The sequence below is a fragment of the Mesocricetus auratus genome, unplaced genomic scaffold (assembly GCF_017639785.1).
Source record: "Mesocricetus auratus isolate SY011 unplaced genomic scaffold, BCM_Maur_2.0 Super-Scaffold_100004, whole genome shotgun sequence".
NCBI lineage: Eukaryota > Metazoa > Chordata > Mammalia > Rodentia > Cricetidae > Mesocricetus > Mesocricetus auratus.
The window spans coordinates 97,921,240-97,940,628 of NW_024429189.1; the positions used below are offsets into that span (position 1 = coordinate 97,921,240).

The window sequence follows — 19,389 nt, forward strand, 5'->3', positions numbered from 1 at the left end:
AAAAGGACAGATATCTAGTGAAGAGTACCGAGATTTTATTTCTGTGAGATAAGCGTGCCTACTCAGGTCCCTGTCTGGCTGCTCTGACAATAATAATCAGTCACTCTTTATTTTTTTCTATTTTTGGTTTTCTCATATCTGATTAAAGAAATGTTCACTGATATTCTCTTTTCACATTTTCATAGTTTTGTTTCTTAAATTAAAATATTTAATCCCCAATGAATATATATTAGAAAATACTGTGATGAGCCGGGCGTTGGTGGCGCACGCCTTTAATCCCAGCACTCGGGAGGCAGAGGCAGGCGGATCTCTGTGAGTTCGAGGCCAGCCTGGGCTACAAGAGCTAGTTCCAGGACAGCCTCCAAAGCCACAGAGAAACCCTGTCTCAAAAAAAGACAAAAAAAAAGCCAAAAAAAAAAAAAGAAGAAAATACTGTGATGTCCTTTATCAGCATTTAGTGCTTTGTTTTAATGTAATTTAAGCACATTAGTAATTTATACAAGGTAGAGCAGTATTGCTTTCTTTTTAATATTTCAAAATTATTCTTTTTCAGTTAAGTTTACTTTAAAGATTTTTATTATGTATAGGTATGTGTCTGCATGTGCAAAAGTGCACATCGGTGTAGGTGCTTGAGGAGACCAGAAGACATTGGATTCCCGGGAGCTGGAGTAAAAGATCCACCTGAAGTGGGTACTGGGAACGGAACCCAGGCCCTCTGGAAGAGGTAAGTGCTCTTTAACCTCTGAGCCATTGGACATGTCCTCAGGTTTTTTAAATGTTCTCTTGGGAAGGTGGCTGAAAAGAACACCAAATGAATAGTGAACATAAGAACAGGTTTTGCTAAAGTCATGCTTGTCTCCTTCCAAATTTATGTTACAGTTTAATTTCTGTTGCAATAATATTATAGGAAGACTTCGAGAGCTGTACAGCAACAAGGCTCTTCCCTCATGAATGGATATCATGGGGGTTAGTCTGTTAATTTTGTGTATGTGTGTGTGGTATTTATATGTACACATTTGTAAGTGCCTGTGTTTGTGTGTTCCTCAAATGTTCTCCATCTTTTTCATGAAACAGGCTTCCTCCCTGAGATCAATGACATCTGGTGTCTCCTCTATCAATTCATCTTAATTTTTACTTATTCTTCAAAAATATGGAATCTTCACAAATTTCAATGTCATCTTTACAAAGGGGCCGTGCTAATCTTCTCTGTATCACTCCAATTTTAATACATATGCTGCCAAAGTGAGCACTCAATCTTAAGTTTTAAAGTTTTATTGTTGCGTGTGCATGACGTGTATGTGGAGGAAGAGTGAGATCAATTCTGTGGAGTCTGTTCTCCCACCCCCTGAGTTTTAAGGACAGAACTCAGGTCCACCAAGCTTGCATACCTTTGCCTGTTGAACCATCTTATTAGCTTTTCACCTTATTTTTGAGACAAGATCTCTCACTGAACCTGAGCTCACCAATTTAGCTGGATGGTGTCTTAGTTACTTTTCTATTGCTGTAACAAGACATTATGATCAAAGCAACTTATGAAACACTTACATTGCAGGCTCACAGTTCCAAAGGATTAGAGTCCATGACCATCAAGGTAGGGAGTGTGGCAGCAGGCAGGCAGGAATGGCACTAGAGAAGTAGCTGAGAGCTTACATCTGACCGAAAGCCTGAGACAGAACTAACTGGGAATGTTGTAGGCCTCTGAATTCCAGGACCGTCAAGGCAACATACAGAGACCCAGTCTCATCACAACCCAACCAACTAACCCTAATGACACAGGCCCTTTAATAAGGCTCCACCTCTAATCCTTCCCTAACAGTTCCACCAGCTGGGGACAAACATGAGTCTGTGGGAGCCACTCTCATTCATACCACCACACAGTTAGCCAAGAAAGCACCTGCTTTCTTTACCTCCTCAGTGATGAATTACAGGTGAGCACTAATACACTCAGTCTTCTATGTAGGTGCTGAGGATCCAAACTAAGGTCGGCATGCTTGTGTGGGAAGCATTTTACCAGATGTAGCCATTATCAGTCCCTTTGTTAATTTTAATGTCTCCAGTCTGTGGGATTCTGTTACAGCAGCACAAGTTGAGCTAAAATACACCTTTATATTCTTCTCATTTATCTTATTCTATTTTAGATATATTTGTTTTTTTATTTTTTAAAATGGGATCTCATTATGTAGCCCTGGCTGGCCTAGAACTCATTATGTGGACCAGGGGTGGCCTTGTATCATGGAAATCTACCTACCTCTCCTCCCAAGTGCTCGGATTAAAGGTGTTTGCCACCATGTCCAGATAGATAGATGTTTATAGTATATTCAAATAAGTTTATAATTTTCCAAGTATATGTGTACATACACAAATATACATATTTAAAATTACATGTAATATTTTCTAAATTGGTTGTTTTGACATAGAAAAAAGCTACTGGGGGACTGGAGAGATGGCTCAGCAGTTAAGAACACTGACTGTTCTTTCAGAGATCCTAAGTTCAATTCCCAGCAACCACATGGTAGCTCACAACCACCTTGAATGAGATCTGGTGCCCTCTGCTGGCATGCGGGCAGAAGACTGAATACGTAAAAATAAAATATCAAAAAAAAGCTACTGTTTTTTCTTAGCCTACCACAGAAGGTTAAAGACAGATGTAGCTACTGCTGTTATCTATTAAGTCTTAAAGCACTTGAGGTTTACTCAGCTCTGAGCTGTGAGTGCTTCAAGAGAAACCAGTTGTAAAACATAAACGCAAATGAACACAGGATTTAATGTGTACTTTTTACCTATGTCACTAAAAGTAGTTAAAGACATGTCAATAAATAAAAATACTTTTAACTTGCTGGTCTGTAGTTCATCTTCCTAACAAGTAAGCCAGCAGTTGCTCCAGACTCTGAACACATGCTTGGTGATGCAGAAGATACAATCTTTTGTGTTCTAGCTTAACCAAAGGTGGTCTTAGTAGCCAGGGCTAGAGCCCTGTTTCATGTTGCTACTGTAGGAACAAGTCCAGAAGACAACATTCTTTCTTGCTGATGCCTGGCGATGGACCACAATGCAGCTTCACTGTGTAGTCCGGTACCTGGCCCTACTACAATGACCTGAGCCTTTCAGAATCAGACAGCAGCTCTGGGTCTGCCTTGACACCCATTCCATCTACTGCCAACTCTCTACCACAACAGAGGCCAATAAAACACATGAACCGCTACATAAGCTTGGCATATTTCACTAGAGAATATAGAACCTTACTTTGTGTTTTATTTCTATTTTTGAGGCATAGTCTTGCCTAGGCTGTTCTTGAACTTCAGATCTTGCTCTTTCAGCTGCCCAGTACTGGAATTACAGGCCCGTGTGGATCAGGATATGAACAGCTGGAATTGGCTTGAAGACAGCAAAACCTGGAGGATATTAAGAAACTGAAAGGACTGATAACACCAACTGCTTTGGTGAGAAGTTAAGGAACACATGTGCTGGTTGGTTTTGTCAACTTGACACGAACTTAAGACATATCTGGAAAGAGGGCATCTTAATTAAGAAATGCCTCCATAATACTGGCCTGTAGGCGGGCCACACCACCACTGAGCAAGTGGTACTGGGTTGTGTAAGAAAGCAGGCCAAGCAAGCCACAAAGAGCAAGTCAGTAAGCAGCACTCCTCCACAGGCTCTGCTTCAGCTCCTGCCTCTCATGTTCCTTCCTGTGTTCCTACCCTGACTCCCTAGGTGATGGACAACAAGATGTAAGAAGAAACAAACACTTTTTTCCCCACATTGCTTTTGGTCATGGTGTTTATCACAGCAACAAGAGTCCTAAGACAACAGGGATATATATATATGTATATATATATATATATGTATATGTACTTTTATATCTTGAAATTGGTATGCTACAAATATAGTTTCAAAATGCAACACTTTAAAGCAAAAAAAAAAAAATACCAGTAATGACCAATATTTGTTTACATCCTCACATAAAAGACTTGAAAGGAGATAGTGTTGGGAATCACTGTATATGAAGTATACGTTACATATGTATGATTAAACATGTTTTCCTGCCATGTCACCAGTGAATGCCAAAAACCCGCATTCTCCAGAAAGCACCTCCATACCAGGGAAGAAATGCTTTCCTTGATTCTAACACCAAATATAGTTAGATTATATATGCTAATAGTTCTGTTTCTGTCAAGACAGTCCCCTAAGGAAATAAGTGAAAATCTGCAAAGTAGACCCTTCAGAGATGGTGGTGCACTGGCAGGCACTGAGCCAGAGCATAAGCTGGTGGCCCTGGTGGCACCAGGGTCACATACTTTCCAGATACGCTAGTCTCTACCACTTGGAGTTCAAAGATATCCCTTTGCATTCCAGGCTTTTACAATACTCTGTATTACTTCCTTGCTGGAAACAGGTATCAGGTTCTATGGGAATAAGATTTTGTTTTATCTCCTAAGTGCAAGAGCGAAGCAAGACACTTGCCCGGTATTTTAAAACATTTCTCTGGTGAACTTTTCTACATCGTTCGAGTTAGTCTGAGGTCATTTTTATCTTTTATTCTTTCTGGTGAAGAAGCTGACTTACCAGTTTAGTGGTGCAGGCCTATAATCCCAGCACGTCAGTGGGGTTGGGGCAGGCCAGCCGTGAGACCAGGCCAGCCTGGGCAGCCCAGTGAGACCAGTGGTAGAATGCTGTGCAAAAGCAGCCAACAAAGAAATGATGGTTATCTGGGTGCTGTGTCTTCAAGTGCCCAATGTGGAAAAGAAAAGAAAGCAGCCCTGTCACAGACTCCACTCTGAGGAGTTTTTTCTCTGCAGCAGCTTCTGTAACTTGCCTCTGCTTGCATTCCCATCCCATCCTCATTGTGGAGAATTGGAGGAATAAAACCTACACTACTGCAATACTATATCCTAGTTACTTGTCCCATCTCTATTTCAATGTGGATCTTTCCATTTTATTTCACTCATAAACCACCTCATTATTTTGATTCTACCTTTTTTCATTAAAGAATGCAATAAGGGGCCAGCAAGGTGGCTTAGTGGGTACGGTTGCTTATTGCCAAGTCCGGGCTCCATCTCTGGAACCCACATGGTGGAAAAGAGAAAACTGACTCTTGTAAATTGTTCTCTGACCTCCACATACACACAAATAAGTAAACATAAAATAACAGTAACAATGTAAAAAAGAACATTATGAAAGTTTTATTACTTTATTTGTACTTTGCTTTTAAGAAATAAAAATGCTAAACAGAGCCGGCTGTGGGACAAAAGGCTTTAATTCTAACACTCAGTAGTTAGAGACCAGAGGATCTTTACGAGTGCAGGTCAGCCAGGGCTATAGTAAGAAGGAAGGAAGGAAGGAAGGAAGGAAGGAAGGAAGGAAAGAAGGAAGGGAAAAAGGAAAGAAACAGAAAAAAGAAAGGAGAGAGAGAGGTGGGGGATGGGATCTAGGGTTAGAAAGATAACTCAGTAGTTAGGAGCACTGGCCACTCTGTTCCAGAGGACTGAGGTTCAATTCCCAGCACCCAAATGACAACTTGAAATTGTCTATAACTTCCATTCCATGAGATCTGACACCCTCACACAGACATATATGCCGGCAAAACACCAATGCACATAAAATAAAAAAGAAATCATTTTTTAAAAAATCGAAACGGTTCCTCTAATAGTCTTTATCCTCCCCTGCTCTGTAAATGGTGATATCAGCTGATCCCCTTGCTGTTTGGCCACTGATCCCTCCGGGTATGTATTCAACTCTCCGCTTGGCTGGTATTGCCAAGAAATCAAGCCTGAGCTGCTGCCTTTAATTTGTGTGCCGTAACTGGAGCATGAGTGTTTGCTATTCTGATGGGTCTTTTTACTCTGCCCTATTCCAAGTGTCAGTTATTCTTTTGCTGTTGTTGTTTTTCAACATAGGGTTTCTCTATATAGCTCTGGCTGTCCTGGAACGTGGTCTGCAGACCAGTCTAGCCTTGAACTCAGATCCACCATGTGTATGTCACCACAGCCCAGCTGAAGTGTCAGTTATCCTATGTCAGTTTTATAAAGACTCGCCCCCATCTTTTTACATGATGAAGTCTCCATTAAAACTTTTAAGAATTTCTGGCCGGGTGGTGGTGGTGCATGCCTTTAATCCCAGCACTTGGGAGGCAGAGGCAGGCAGATCTCTGTGAGTTTGAGACCAGCTTGGTCTACAAGAGCTATTTCCAGGACAGCCTCCAAAGCTACAGAGAAACCATGTCTCAAAAAACAAAAACAAACAAAAAACTTAAGAATTTCATCAGACTTTTAAGAGTTTTCACTGTGGTGATGATGGATTCAAATTAGTCATCCTCTATTCTCTTCTGGTCTGTCTCAGGCACACAGTGCATAAGCTATACTACAAAGAATCTATTTGTCAGCCTTTAATTATTGGATTCTATTTGATTCATGGTCTTACAACCAGCTTGGTGAAAGTTCTTTTCTGTTTGCTTAGATTTTTTGTTTGTTTGTTTGTTTTGAGACAGGATGTCCTTATATAAACCTCAGTCTTAAAACTCATAAGTTGCCGAGCGTTGGTGGCGCATGCCTTTAATCCCAGCACTCGGGAGGCAAGGGCAGGCGGATCTCTGTGAGTTCGAGGCCAAGCTCGACTGACAGCCTCCAAAACAGAGAAACCCTGTCTCGTAAAACCAAAAAAAAAAAAAAAAAAAAAAAAAAACCACTCATTAGTTTCCTACCTCTTCCCAAAAGCTGAGATGTGCACTTCTATGCATGGCTCTAAGTGCAGAAGTTTTAAAATTCCATCCATCCATCCATCCATCCATCCATCCATCCATCCATCCATCCATCCATCCATCCATCCATCTTGAGACAGTTTCTCCCTATGTAGACCTGGCTGGTCTGAACTTAGATACAGACTCACAGAGATCTGCTTCCCTCTGTTTACTGAGTTCTTGGATCAAATGCATGCACCACCATATCTAATCTAAGCACAGAATTCTTAGATTGTTAAAACAATAATCACCACCATCCTGTGATGCTTAGACAGTACAAAACACAAACTGTAAAGTAGTTTCATAGTCAGTTACACAAAGGCACTGAAAAGAAATAGGCGGAAAAGAGTAGCTCCCTTCTCAATCTGCAGTAAACTCTAAGCATAGTATTGCTTATTTTTAGAAAAAGCTATTTTGTTCCCAAGAAAATAGTACATCTTCCTCACAACAAAAGAAATCAAAATAACAGTCAATAATAACTTTACTCTTATTTATCTATGAATGTCGACCTTTTGGGGGGATGGGGTTGGGTTCAAGGCAGTTTCTCTGTGTAGCTTTGGAGCCTGAAACTCACTCTGTAGACCAGGCTGGCCTAGAACTTACAGAGATTGCCTGCCTCTCCCTCCCAAGGACTGGGATTATAGGTGCGCACCACCACTGCCTGGCAAATGTCCACCTTTTAACAGCTCTCAAATTCAATGGGGCCAACACACGCCTTCCTATAGAGTTGGATCTGAGTCTGCATTGATGGTTCATCAGCTCCTGGTTCCTACACAGGTGCAGGACACAAAATAGATGTAACTAAAAAAATCTGTAAGTGTCACATTATCAGTACAAAAGAAACATTTTGTTAGTTTAATATAAGTCTACATATTTACTAGAATATAAAGACAGATCATCTAAAGAAAATATTTAGTGTGAAATACTAAATATTTGTTTGAAAACCGCTTGATTCCAACAGTCGCTGTTAATTGATGTGGGTGTGTGAAGTAATGTCCTATCTGGAAACCAGTCTTTCACAGTTCTCTTCCCCATCCCCTGGTTCTCATTCTTTCTCTCTCTCCCCTCCTCTGTAGTGTTCTCTGAGCCTTGGACTACGGTGGGGTGACGCGCGTGTGTGTGTGTGTGTGTGTGTGTGTGTGTGTGTGTGTGTGTGTGTGTGTGTGTAATTCATACACAGCTGAGCACTCAGCTTACTTACACTCAGCACTTTACACAGTTATGAGTTTCTGCATTAACCACTACCCACTTCAAAAAGAGACTTCTCTGACCCAAGTTGAAAGCAACACAAAGCTGTACTTAGAAGAAATCTAACAGCATGACTATTTAACAAAGTTGCAGGTTCCCCCTATGTTGGGGGAAGTCTTATGCCAATAAAGCACTGTCTGGCCAATAGGGAATCTAGATAGGAGGGACTAGGAGTCCAGGAGGATTCTGGGAAGGAGAAACACAGAGAGTCGAGATGTAACGCCATTGGGGTAGGAAGCCCAGAAACCTCTCCGGTAAGAGACATACTTAGATTAACAATTATGGGGTAATTACTTAAGTCAGAGCTAGCCAGTAAGAAACAAGCAAGGCCAACAGCTTCATAATTAATACAGCATCTTGTGTGTTTATTTGGGACTGATGCGGATCTGGAACCAGGCGGGCGGGAAGGCTCCTCTCAAGGAAAGCTTCACTTAACACCCCTAGACTTATTTTCTCACTATTTGTCTTATATTTTTCTATTGCTGAGATAAAACACCATGACCAAAAGCAACTTGGAAAGAAAATGATTTATTTCATCTTACACTTCAAGGTAACACTCCACTACTGAAGGATGTCAGGGCAAGAATTCAAGCAGGGCAAGAACCTGGAGGCAGGAATTGAAGCAGAGGCCATGGAAAAGCACTGCTTATCGGCTTGCTCCTTGTGGAGGTCTCAGCCCACTTACTTCCAACAGCCAGGACCACCTGCTCAGGGTTGGTGCCTCCTCTTTCAGACTGGGCCCATCCACACCCAATCATTAATCAAAAAAAATGCTTCAAAGGCTTGCCCAGTGGCTAATTTGGTAGGGGCAATTTCTCCATTGATGTTCCCTCTTCCCAAATGAGTCTAGCCTGTGTCAAGTTGACACAAAAGCTAGCTAGCACACAGGTATGGACTTTTGACCAGGTTTACAGTACCAAGCATGAAATACCTCCTGGGGAGCAGGCCTCATAACCAATTAGAAAGCTGTTGGTTATTGTTATCCTCATAACCATTATGCTCCTACTGCACTAGCAGGCACATCTTGCCAGGCAAATCAGTATTGTAGTATGCAAGGTTCAGTGATAGGTGAGACCACTGATGCATTTCCTCCCCTAGCAGTCTGCCCAGCACCCTCTGGCACAATGTAATGTAACCATTTGAGAGTTTCTTGGTCACAGACTTTATGGATTCCACTGGTATCTTGGGCTTTATATTTCATATCTCAGGTTTTCATAGCTGAAATTCTCTTTCTAGTGCCATTATTGTCAAAGCTCTAGATACTAGTTTGAATAGGTTAAAATAAAGTGTAAGTAAAATCTCTGTAATTAGTAGACTACAATATTGAACTTAATGCCTCATGAGTCTTTATCCTATTGGTTCAAGTTCACACTGCTAATAATACTAAAAATATCATAAGCACAGTTATAAATATATCACCTATGGCTTTTGATTGCACTTAATGCAGTTACACAATAAATCTAGGAAAGGTTCCAGAGAGAGAGCCAACTTAACCCATAATACATAAAACTGATAAATCTTGACCAGTGGAGGTGGCACTCAGGATGTAGAGGCAGGTATATCTCTGAGTTTGAGGTCAGCCTGGTCTACAGAGTGAGTTCCAGGACAGTTAGGGCTACACAGAGAAGCCCTATCTCAAAAAAAACCAAAAACAAACAACCAACCAAAAATCAAAACCCCCCAAAAATGTCAAATCTTTTTTTCTATACCAATTCTTTAAGACAGTAATCAGAGCAAGCATTCTCTATAGTGCCTTACAGTTTATGGCTAAAACTTATACATGTAAAATACTATACTTTGCAATATATAGATTAAAAACCCCAAAAAACTAACAGACTCCAAACAATAAAACTGGCTGCCCAAACTGAAGCCATTTAGTGAATCCCAAACCTGGACCTAAACTTTCCCCAAGAGGGACTGCCCTGTGGACTTTGTAAGCACGCGGAAACAGGCAGTGCTGAGCAGAGGCACAAGCAAAGCAGCCTGTGACTGGTTCTTAGCAGTCAGCTGGCTGATACACCCTACAGCATTCCCACTGTACTGATAGAGCCTCAAGAAGAGCCCATATCACAAGTTTCAAATAATTCTGAGTGAGGTATATATCTAAAACTTCTCTAGGGCCAGGCATGATGGTGCACACCTTTAATTCTAGCACCCAGGAGGAAGAGGCAGGTGCATCTCTTGAGTTGGAAGCTAGCCTAGTCAACATTATAAGCTCCAAGACAGCCAGGGTTATTTGGAGATCCCGACTCTAAGGAAAAACACAAATAAAAATGTTTCCCAATAATTTCATATTTATGGGAAAGCTGCAGAGTTCCCATATTCTTCACTTAGCATCACCTAATATTAAATAACATCTTTCTTTAGGAAAGAAAAACAAGACTGGTATACTCCTATTAAAATAAACTATAGACCTCATTCAAACTTGACTGGTTCTCCCATTACTGGTTTCCCGTTTTTGGATCTAATCCAGGCTCTCACCTTGTATTTAGTCTCTTCCAATATATGACAAAGAACTGTCTTCTAAATGAAAATTAATCAAGGTTCATTTTATTCTGAAAACATTATGGCATTTCAGGAAACATCACTGGACACTGAACACTACTAGCCCTGGGAATTACAGGACCTATGTGACAACTAGGAAAACATTGTGAAATAAGAGCCAGAGTGGCTCTAAAGACAGAAAAAGAGCCCTTTCTTTAATTTTTAAAATTGTTGTTGCATGCACTGGAAGGAATGACGCATGTATGTGTGTCACAATGTGCACATGGAGGTCAGAGGACAACTCTGGAGTTAGTTCTCTCCTTCCACATTTACATGGGCTCCAGGGATTAAGTCGGGTGTCCAGGCTTACACAGAAAGAACTTTTACTCTCCAAGTCATCTCACAGGTCCCAGAGAGCCTTTCTCTAAGTAGAGAGAACTGACTGTGATAACCCGAATAGGTCAGTTGCACTTAAAACACCTGTCAATAAAACCAAACAAGCCAACTATTAGTCATAAGTTCCTAGAAAAGCACAGGTCACCAGACAGAAATCAATACAACTTTGTTTAATGGAGGAGTCATGAAAGATTTAATTTGCTTTTAAATTAAAGGACTTGAATTTGTTCAGCCTCTAGACAAGTAAATTAATAATTTTATTAATAACTAAAGTCAAGTATACAAAGATATTAAATGGCACTGGGCAGCCAGGCAGTGGTGGCACACACCTTTAATCCTCTTACTCAGGAGGCAGAGACAGGCAGATCTCTGAGTTTGAGGCCAGCCTGGTCTACAGAGTGAGTTCCAGGACAGGCTCCAAAGCTACAGAGAAATCCTGTCTTGAAAAAATAGAGAGAGAGAGAGAGAGGGGGGGAGGGAGGGAGGGAGGGAGGGAGGGAGGGAGGGAGGGAGGGAGGGAGGGAGAGAGAGAGAGAACACTCTAGGTTTTCTCTTCATGTGGGCTCCTTTTTCTTACTGGTGGCATTAGAGTTGCTGAGCTACATGATTCCAATTCAGATTTAAATTCTGAACCTAGAGAAAGTTTAGCCTTTATATAATAATTATTACATATTGAGTACATATATATCCAAACTGCTTTAAGAGACATGGTAAGATCCTCTATGAATGAAGCTCACTAGGTTCTCTTATCCTTTTTTTGTTTTCTTTTTGTTTTTGTTTTTCAAGACAGGGTTTCTCTGCAGCTTTGGAGTCTGTCCTGGAACTCACTCTGTAGACCAAGCTGGCCTCAAACTGAGAGATCCTCCTGCCTCTGCCTCCTGACTGCTGGAATTAAAGGCGTGTGAGTTGACACTGGTTCTGTTTTTAGATTTTAAAACATCCTGAGAAGGTGATAATCATTCCAGAATGATGAACAATCTTTTCTAAACAGCTTTTTAAAGAGTCAACTCTTCCAATGTCATTAGTCCTGGAAGCTTTCCTCTCTTTATATAATAAAAATATTTACACCATTGGTATGATAACTGTCATCACATAAAGCACTATGATTTGGTTTTTACAGATGGATATATTAGAAAATTGAGTTTCTCCTACTACAAGATTAGAACTGATGAAGTCCTAAAGATAAATGCCTCAGTAAGGTAATTGTCTGGTTGGGTCTATTCCCTACTGATTATTTTCCTTAGGACTTACTGAGTTCCATGGAAAGTTCACACAACTCATGAGACTGGCTCATAAATTCCAACAAGTATCCTCCAGACTATTCCTTTACAATAGTCCAACTACAGAAAAAGGGATGACTTACTTATTCTCACTGTGTTTTATTTTTGAGATCATGTCTTGTCAAGTATCTCTGACTCGGGATACAGACCAAACAGTCCTCAAACTTGCTATTCTCCTTCCTCAGTGTCCTAAGTACTGGGACTAAAGGGCTAGACACCACATCTGAGAATGACATTCCTTTTAAGATTTTAGTTGGGGGGGGTGGCGGAAACAAAAACAAAACCCAACAACAACAAAAAAAGATTTTTGTTACTTAATTACATGTGTGTATGGGCATGCACACTTGTAAATACACAAGGGTAGGTGTCCATGGAGACCAGATACCCCTGTAGTTGGAGTTACAGGTAGTTGTAAGCCAAATGACATCTTGGGAACTCAATTTGGATGCTCTGCAAGAGCACTGCTTACCTTTAACCACTGAGCCCTCTCTCCAGCCCTGGTAATGACATATTAAGAGATATTTCTATTAAGCTTGGAGACTTTATTCTCTAAGAAAAGAATCTATTTAGAAAATCAGGCCAGGCGGTGGTAGCACACACCTTTAACCCCAGCACTCTGGAGGCAGAGGCAGGTCAGCATGGTCTACAAATAGAGTTCTAGAACAGGCTCCAAAGCTACATGGAGAAACCCTGTCTCAGAAAAAAAAGAAAAGAAAAAATAGTATCAGGTATTAGAAACATAGAACCCTTCTTTAGAGGAAGAGACATAATGAAGAGTGTCCTTTGTTTTCTCTTTTGATTACCAAGATAATGGCATGGGGCTGGAGAGATGGCTTAGCAGTTAAGGGCACTGGCTGCCCTTCTAGAAGACCTAAGTTTAAGTCCTAAGCACCCACAGGCAGTTCACAAGCATCTTTAACTCTAGTTCCAGGAGATCAAATATCCTTGTTCTGGCCTCTGCAGGCATCAGGCACATATGTGGCACAAGACATATATGTAGGCAAAACAGTCATATGCATAAAATATATAAATAAAATGCTTAAAAGTAATTTAACCAAAAAGGATTGTGGCAGAGAATGATAGTTTGCCCCCTCTCCTGCCACCTGCAATGTCTGTCCTCCTTTCCTTCCCATGACTAGACTTTTAGGTGGGCATAATGGCTACAACCCTTCCCAGCGCTCCTTGCAGTTGCACTTGTCCACATCTTAGTTACGACACTTGCAATGGATCACAGGAAAGTGTCTAGAAATCATGCTTAACAAAGCACACACTGTCTTCTACTTTCATCCCTTTCTTTACCTTGCTTTCTGCAGTGTGGACACCATGCCACGCTACTCAAGAAGGGCTGGTCCAGTATTTTCCCAGCACGCACAAGTTCTAGGTTCTATTCATAGCATGACAAACATAGGAAGGGATGGGGTTACCCATAACTTAAAGGTGGAATGGCAAGATAAAATGGGGGTGTTTAGTATTATGGTCCCTTGCTCCATGATTCTTCATACTAGTCCTGTGACAACTTTTACATTCATAAGGAAATAATTTTTAGCCTTTTAAAAAACTTGTTTCAGGAGGTTTTCTGTCACTGATAGCTGATCCCTTCACATAGACTTATCATCTAGGTCAGTACTATTTTTAAATTATTTTGTATTCACAGACATTCAGGAATCAGATCACAGATCCTAATTCTAGTTCAGAAAAACACACTTTTTGCTAAGATCATATATATTCCCGAGCCCCAAGTTCTGACATATTATATAACTAACTAGAGCACAGAAAATTTGATATTACAATGTGATCTTAACGTTGATAGTGGAGGTAGTCTGGAACCATCAGCAATACATTTACTAATTATCTAACTAACTCTATATGACTTATATATATCCTGATCCCAAAATCTCATTCATGTTGCAGGTTGAATAATACTTATCTGAAATGATGGGCACCAGAATCATATCAAGCTTTGAATTTCTTTTTTAGGATTCTGGAATAATCTCCCCACCCACTCTCTGTGTAGGTGTGTAATGTGAAATATTGGGGTCAGGACACAAGTCTAAACAAAGTCATTTGCATTTGTATATATTGAATACATATAATTAAAGCCGTGTATTCCATTTTTTATAGTATCTATTTTGTGAGTGTAACTAGTCACATGAGGATTTTGGAGCATTTTAGATTTTAAGATTAGGGATACTCAGTCTGTCATACACAATAGTTGGCTGTTCGAAATAAAACATTTTTCATCTCATAAAACTCAATAACTTAAAAATGTAGTGTGTAAGCCTAGAAATTATGTCAACAATGTCTAAGTTATGCAGAACAAAGAACAGAAAAACCAGTTACAAAGGAGGGAAACAAAAATAAAAATGACAGTGTTGCAACAGTTTTGATTACAATAACCCGAGTCTCACAGTATTTCCTGTATATGGAAAAATATGACATTACATGCACACAAAGCGAGATCAAAAGAGTTAACCTTTTGCATTCTCTACAGAACGCCATTCTTTACTCTATACCTATAGTAACTATTTAGAGAGCATTTCTCATTATTTGTGATTGAAAGTGAGCCATGGCACACAAGTCAATTTTCTTTATTAATGAAAGTCATTCCATCTATTCCTCCCATAGGTCAGCGTGCTTCTGAGAAGCTTAGTATTTCAAAAAGATAGCCATAGAATCTTGAAAACATCAAGTCAAATGAACCAGTCCCATATGGCCACATAATGTATGACTCTGTTTATATGAAAGACTGAGAGTAGAAACAGAAGACTGGCAGCTGCTTAGTGTGGAGTGTAAGGAGTAGAGAGTGTAGGCTAGAGGAATGAGGTTCCCTCTTAGGACAGCAATAATGTTCCCAAATCTAGGAACAAACTAAAATCCAATGAATGTATAGTTGACTATTTCCTTATTGTATGTGTGTTCCTATGTGAGTTTATCTGTCACATGTGTGCAGTTGCCCACTGAAACCAGGAGGTGTTGAATGCCCTAGAACTATAGTTATGTAATGTAAGCTGCCTGAGGTGGGGCGTGTGTACCCAATATGGGAGCAGTAAAAACTTTCTTGTTGTTTTAAATTTTTATTTTAGATTTTATTTTATCTATGAGTGTTTTGCTTGCATGTATGTATATGTGCCACATATGTGCTTGTTGCTGCAGAAGTGAGAAGAAGGCATCAGACCCCTGGAACTGGTGTTATAGATGGTTGTGAGCCACTATGTGGCACTGGACACTGAATCTGGGTCCTCTACAAAAACAGTAGATGCTCTTAATGGCTAGGCCATCTTTCCAGCCTAGAATAGAATCATACATTTAAATAAACAAACTATGAACATGTAAATTTTGTTTCAATAAAGCATTCAAAGGTTGGAGAAGAACAGACTTTAAAACAACTATCAAGTGGTAGCGCACGCTTGGGAGGCACAGGTAGGCAGATCTCTGAGTTCGAGACCAGCCTCATCTACAGGTTCCAAAACTACATAGAAAAACCCTGTCTCAAACAAACAAACAAAAAATCCAACCAACCAACCAAGCAAACAAAAAACCCACAAACAAACAAACAAAACTCTCAGAAATGATACATAGGGAACCTCCTAAAGAGATAAAAAAAGTATGAACTTAAGTTAAATAGGAACAATTTTTCAGACCATGTGACAATCACTGGAGCGAAACCTCTAATCAGGCACATCTCGCCACTAGGCAGGCAAAGCTAGTCATATTATTTGCAACAACTATGTGTTTTGTGTTCATTTCTTCCAATGTACTAGCCCTCATACAGCAACAATAATTATTAGACAGTACTTTGTTAAAGGAACTAAATTAAATTCACAGTAACTCAAGTATTGCAATTACTTCCATCTGCGACAAAGAACACAGTTAATAAATAAGGCCAAAACTTGCTCAACTAGTGTATGCTGTCCCTGTATCACTCTGCTTTTTTCTGTTTTCAAAAAATATCAATGGCATCTACTGTGTATAAAAAGTATTAGTTTGATTTTTAGAAGAATTAGGAATTAGCTAATAAAAAAGTCAAATGCAAGCTCTACTTGATTTCACTGCATTTATAGGAAGTTAGCTTGTGGAAAGTATTAAAATGTCCAAGAAGATCCTGTTTAAGTTTTACAGGAACTTTTCAGTCAGATCAGATGAAAAATTTCAGGAAAAGAATATTAAAATGGCCGGATGGTGGTGGCACACGCCTTTATCCCAGCACTCGGGAGGCAGAGGCAGGCGGATCTCTGTGAGTTCCAGGCCGGGTAGACCGACAGCCTCCAAAACAATACAGAGAAACCCTGTCTCAAAACACCAAAAAAACAAAAAACAAAAAAACTGTAACTTAGTGGATCAGATAAAGGAGTAATCCATTTATAAATTCAAACTAGATGATACATGGCAAATAAAAGATGATAAGAGACATGAATAAAGATAGTAAACCCAAATACAATGTTCAATGGAACAATGGGAATATTCTTTTTATATTAATTCATTAAAATTTATAAATTGCTTATTTATTTTTTGTGTATGGGAGCAGGCATGTGTACACGTGGAATGTTATGTCAAGGTCAGAGGACAACTTGAAGCAGCTGGGTCTCTTCTTTACCTTGTGGGTTCTGGGGATATTTTTAAGTTACAAGCCTTAGTGGCAAGTGCCTTTACCTGCTAAGCCATCACACTGGCCCAATTGGCATCTCTATCCTAAAAAGACAAAACATTTACACTTTGTTGTAAAATGTAACAGCTTTTCCGACTCCAAGAGTTTAAGTCTTGTGGTTCACTGCCTTTTATAGGGGTCCTCACCATAAGAAATAACAATAGGACAAAGACTGGATGGTGGGGTCCACATCTTGTGGGTTCTGGTTGCATTAAAAGAGGGCAAGGGCATGAGGCAACAAAGTGGTGACACAATCTCCTAGAAGGACTCTTTACAGAAAGGAAGTGCATCTTATCTAAACTTATGCAATGAGTCCTCTGCCCAGTGCCTAGGCACAATGACTTGCACACTGTGGCTATTCTAAAGCAACTGTTAAACTCAGCAAGTAGAAAGTTCATTTTCTGCACTAGATTACTTTGGCTGAGATGAGGAACAATGATCACCTGTAGTCTTGGATCAATGATTAAAAACAATTATGCTGATTTTATCTATGGGCTTAAGTGAGGGGATGTTTTGAACAGGGAGGGCCTCCTGCATGTTAAACAAGTACTCTATTACTGATAATACCCAGTTCTTGTTGTATAGCCTTTTTTTATTTTAAAAAATCAGAATATAATTACATTATCTCTCCTTTCTTCTTCATCCTACAACCCCTTCCACATCCCCTCTTGCTAACTCTTAAATTGATGCTTGCTTCCCTTAATTTTACACACACACACACACACACACACACACACACACACACACACACACACACACACACACACAGACTTGCTGAGTTGCTTGTATGTATACGATTTCAGGGCTGACCATTTGGTATTGGATAACGAACTGGGGGCTCATCCAGGGATGACTCATTCTCCCTCCCTCAGCAGTGACTAGAGGCTGCCCCCTTTCATGTTAGCTTGTCTATTGGTGCTGTCATTGTTCAGGTCTTGTTTAGGCAGCCACACTGTCCCTATCATTTCCAGGAGACACTTGTGCAGCTTGCTGATCCTCTAGCTCTTACGATCTTTCTGTCCCTCTTCCATGAGATTCCCTGAGCCTTAGGTATGGAGTTTTGTTGCAGATGTATCACCTGGGGCTGGCTACTCCACTATCAGTTGTTCTCTGAATTGTGGGTTTCTGTAATGGTCTCTGTCTCCCGTCTTTTAAGGCATCCCTTTATAATGGCATACTTCAGTTTTAGGAGACCACACTACAGTATTATTGCTTCTAAAGTAAACAATATAGCACAGCAAAGACTCATCTATGGAGAAATCATACTAGCACATACTTTTAAAAGAACTTCTCAAACAGTATAATTAGAGATTGTATAGAGATGGATACTAAGCTAAGAACCCTAATCTGTTTAATTTTCCTCTGAAATCAAGGAAATCCTGAGAATAAGAATTCAGGGAATAAATAAAAACAAAAGATTAAATAAGGGAAACTGGAGCAGGACAATGCAAGTGAGGCTTCCTCAGCATTTCTTAAAAGAATGTGAAGTTAAGAAGTATCAGAAGAGCTGGGCGGTGGTGGCGCACGCCTTTAATCCCAGCACTCGGGAGGCAGAGGCAGGCGGATCTCTGTGAGTTCGAGGCTAGGCTGGACCGACAGCCTCCAAAATAATACAGAGAAACCCTGTCTCGTAAAACAACAACAACAACAAAAAAGAAGTATAAGAAGATGCTGGACAGTAGTGGCCCACACTTTTAATCCCAGCTCTCAGGAGGCAAAGGCAGAGGCAGATGGATCTCTGTGAGTTCCAGGACAGCCAAGGCTGTTAAACAGAGAAACCCTGTCTAGAAAACAAACAAAGAAAAAAATGATCATGAGAAATGATGGAAGAACTCTTTAGCATAAAGTAAAAAACAGAAACTTGTAGCCCTGTGTAGCCCTGCCTGTCCTGGAAATCAAGAGATCTGCCTGCCTGCTGGGATCAAAGGCTTGCGTTACCATCACCTAGCTCATAAAGTGAAAAGTTAGATAAAAATATTAGCAAATGAATCTCTACTTTATTTGTTTTTTTTTCCCGAGAGAGGGCTTCTCTGTATTGTTTTCGAGGCTGTCAGTCCAGCCTGGCCTCGAACTCACAGAGATCCGCCTGTCTCTGCCTCCCGAGTGCTGGGATTAAAGGCGTGCGCCACCACCGCCCGGCTCTACTTTAAAAAATTTAAGTGTGCAACATTCATTTTCTTCCACCTATACACCATTTCATAAAAATACAGTATTGTAGGGACACATGCATAAAAAGTCCAATAGTTTTGGAGAAAAAATATAAAACATTAAAAATACAAAGCATGTCCTATAGCTTTTATTTCTATCTTTATAGAAGATATGTACCTCACAGATCTGATCAATCAAGCTCTTTGTACACAACAGATGTAAACCAAATTAAAATGGGGAAATGAACTAATTAGAAACTCTGGATGAGATTATATTCAAATTAGCAGGCCTCCAACAGTCTTAGAGTTATGAATCTGAAATCAAATCGCAATTCTTCCAAGAAATCAAAAAAGCTGGACAGGTAAGATTCTTCAGTATTATACTTTTAAAAATTATGAGGAAAGCAGAGATTTTGTAGTCCAACTAGCTGTAGATCAAAGGTTTAATTCTCT

General features: G+C 40.1%; 1 protein-coding gene, 1 long non-coding RNA gene and 1 other non-coding gene across 4 annotated transcripts in view; 1 reads left to right on the forward strand and 2 right to left on the reverse strand.

Moving 5' to 3' along the window:
* Rnf24 (ring finger protein 24) overlaps window positions 1-19,389 on the reverse strand; it is a 55,339-nt gene that overhangs the window by 24,030 nt on the left and 11,920 nt on the right. The window contains exon 1 of one of the 2 annotated variants that reach the window (XM_040746330.1): window positions 1,546-1,630. The exons of the other annotated variant lie outside the window; for it this stretch is intronic. The gene's annotated coding sequence lies outside the window, so the exon portion shown is untranslated. Of the gene's footprint in view, window positions 1-1,545; window positions 1,631-19,389 lie in introns of those variants that run through there. 2 annotated transcript variants of the gene reach the window in all.
* Window positions 1,145-1,250, reverse strand: LOC121140637. The gene has a single exon (XR_005877555.1). It is a non-coding gene; the product is annotated as a U6 spliceosomal RNA (small nuclear RNA).
* Window positions 1,842-12,277, forward strand: LOC121140529. Its single transcript, XR_005877420.1, has 3 exons — window positions 1,842-1,928; window positions 3,318-3,440; window positions 11,985-12,277. It is a non-coding gene; the product is annotated as an uncharacterized LOC121140529 (long non-coding RNA).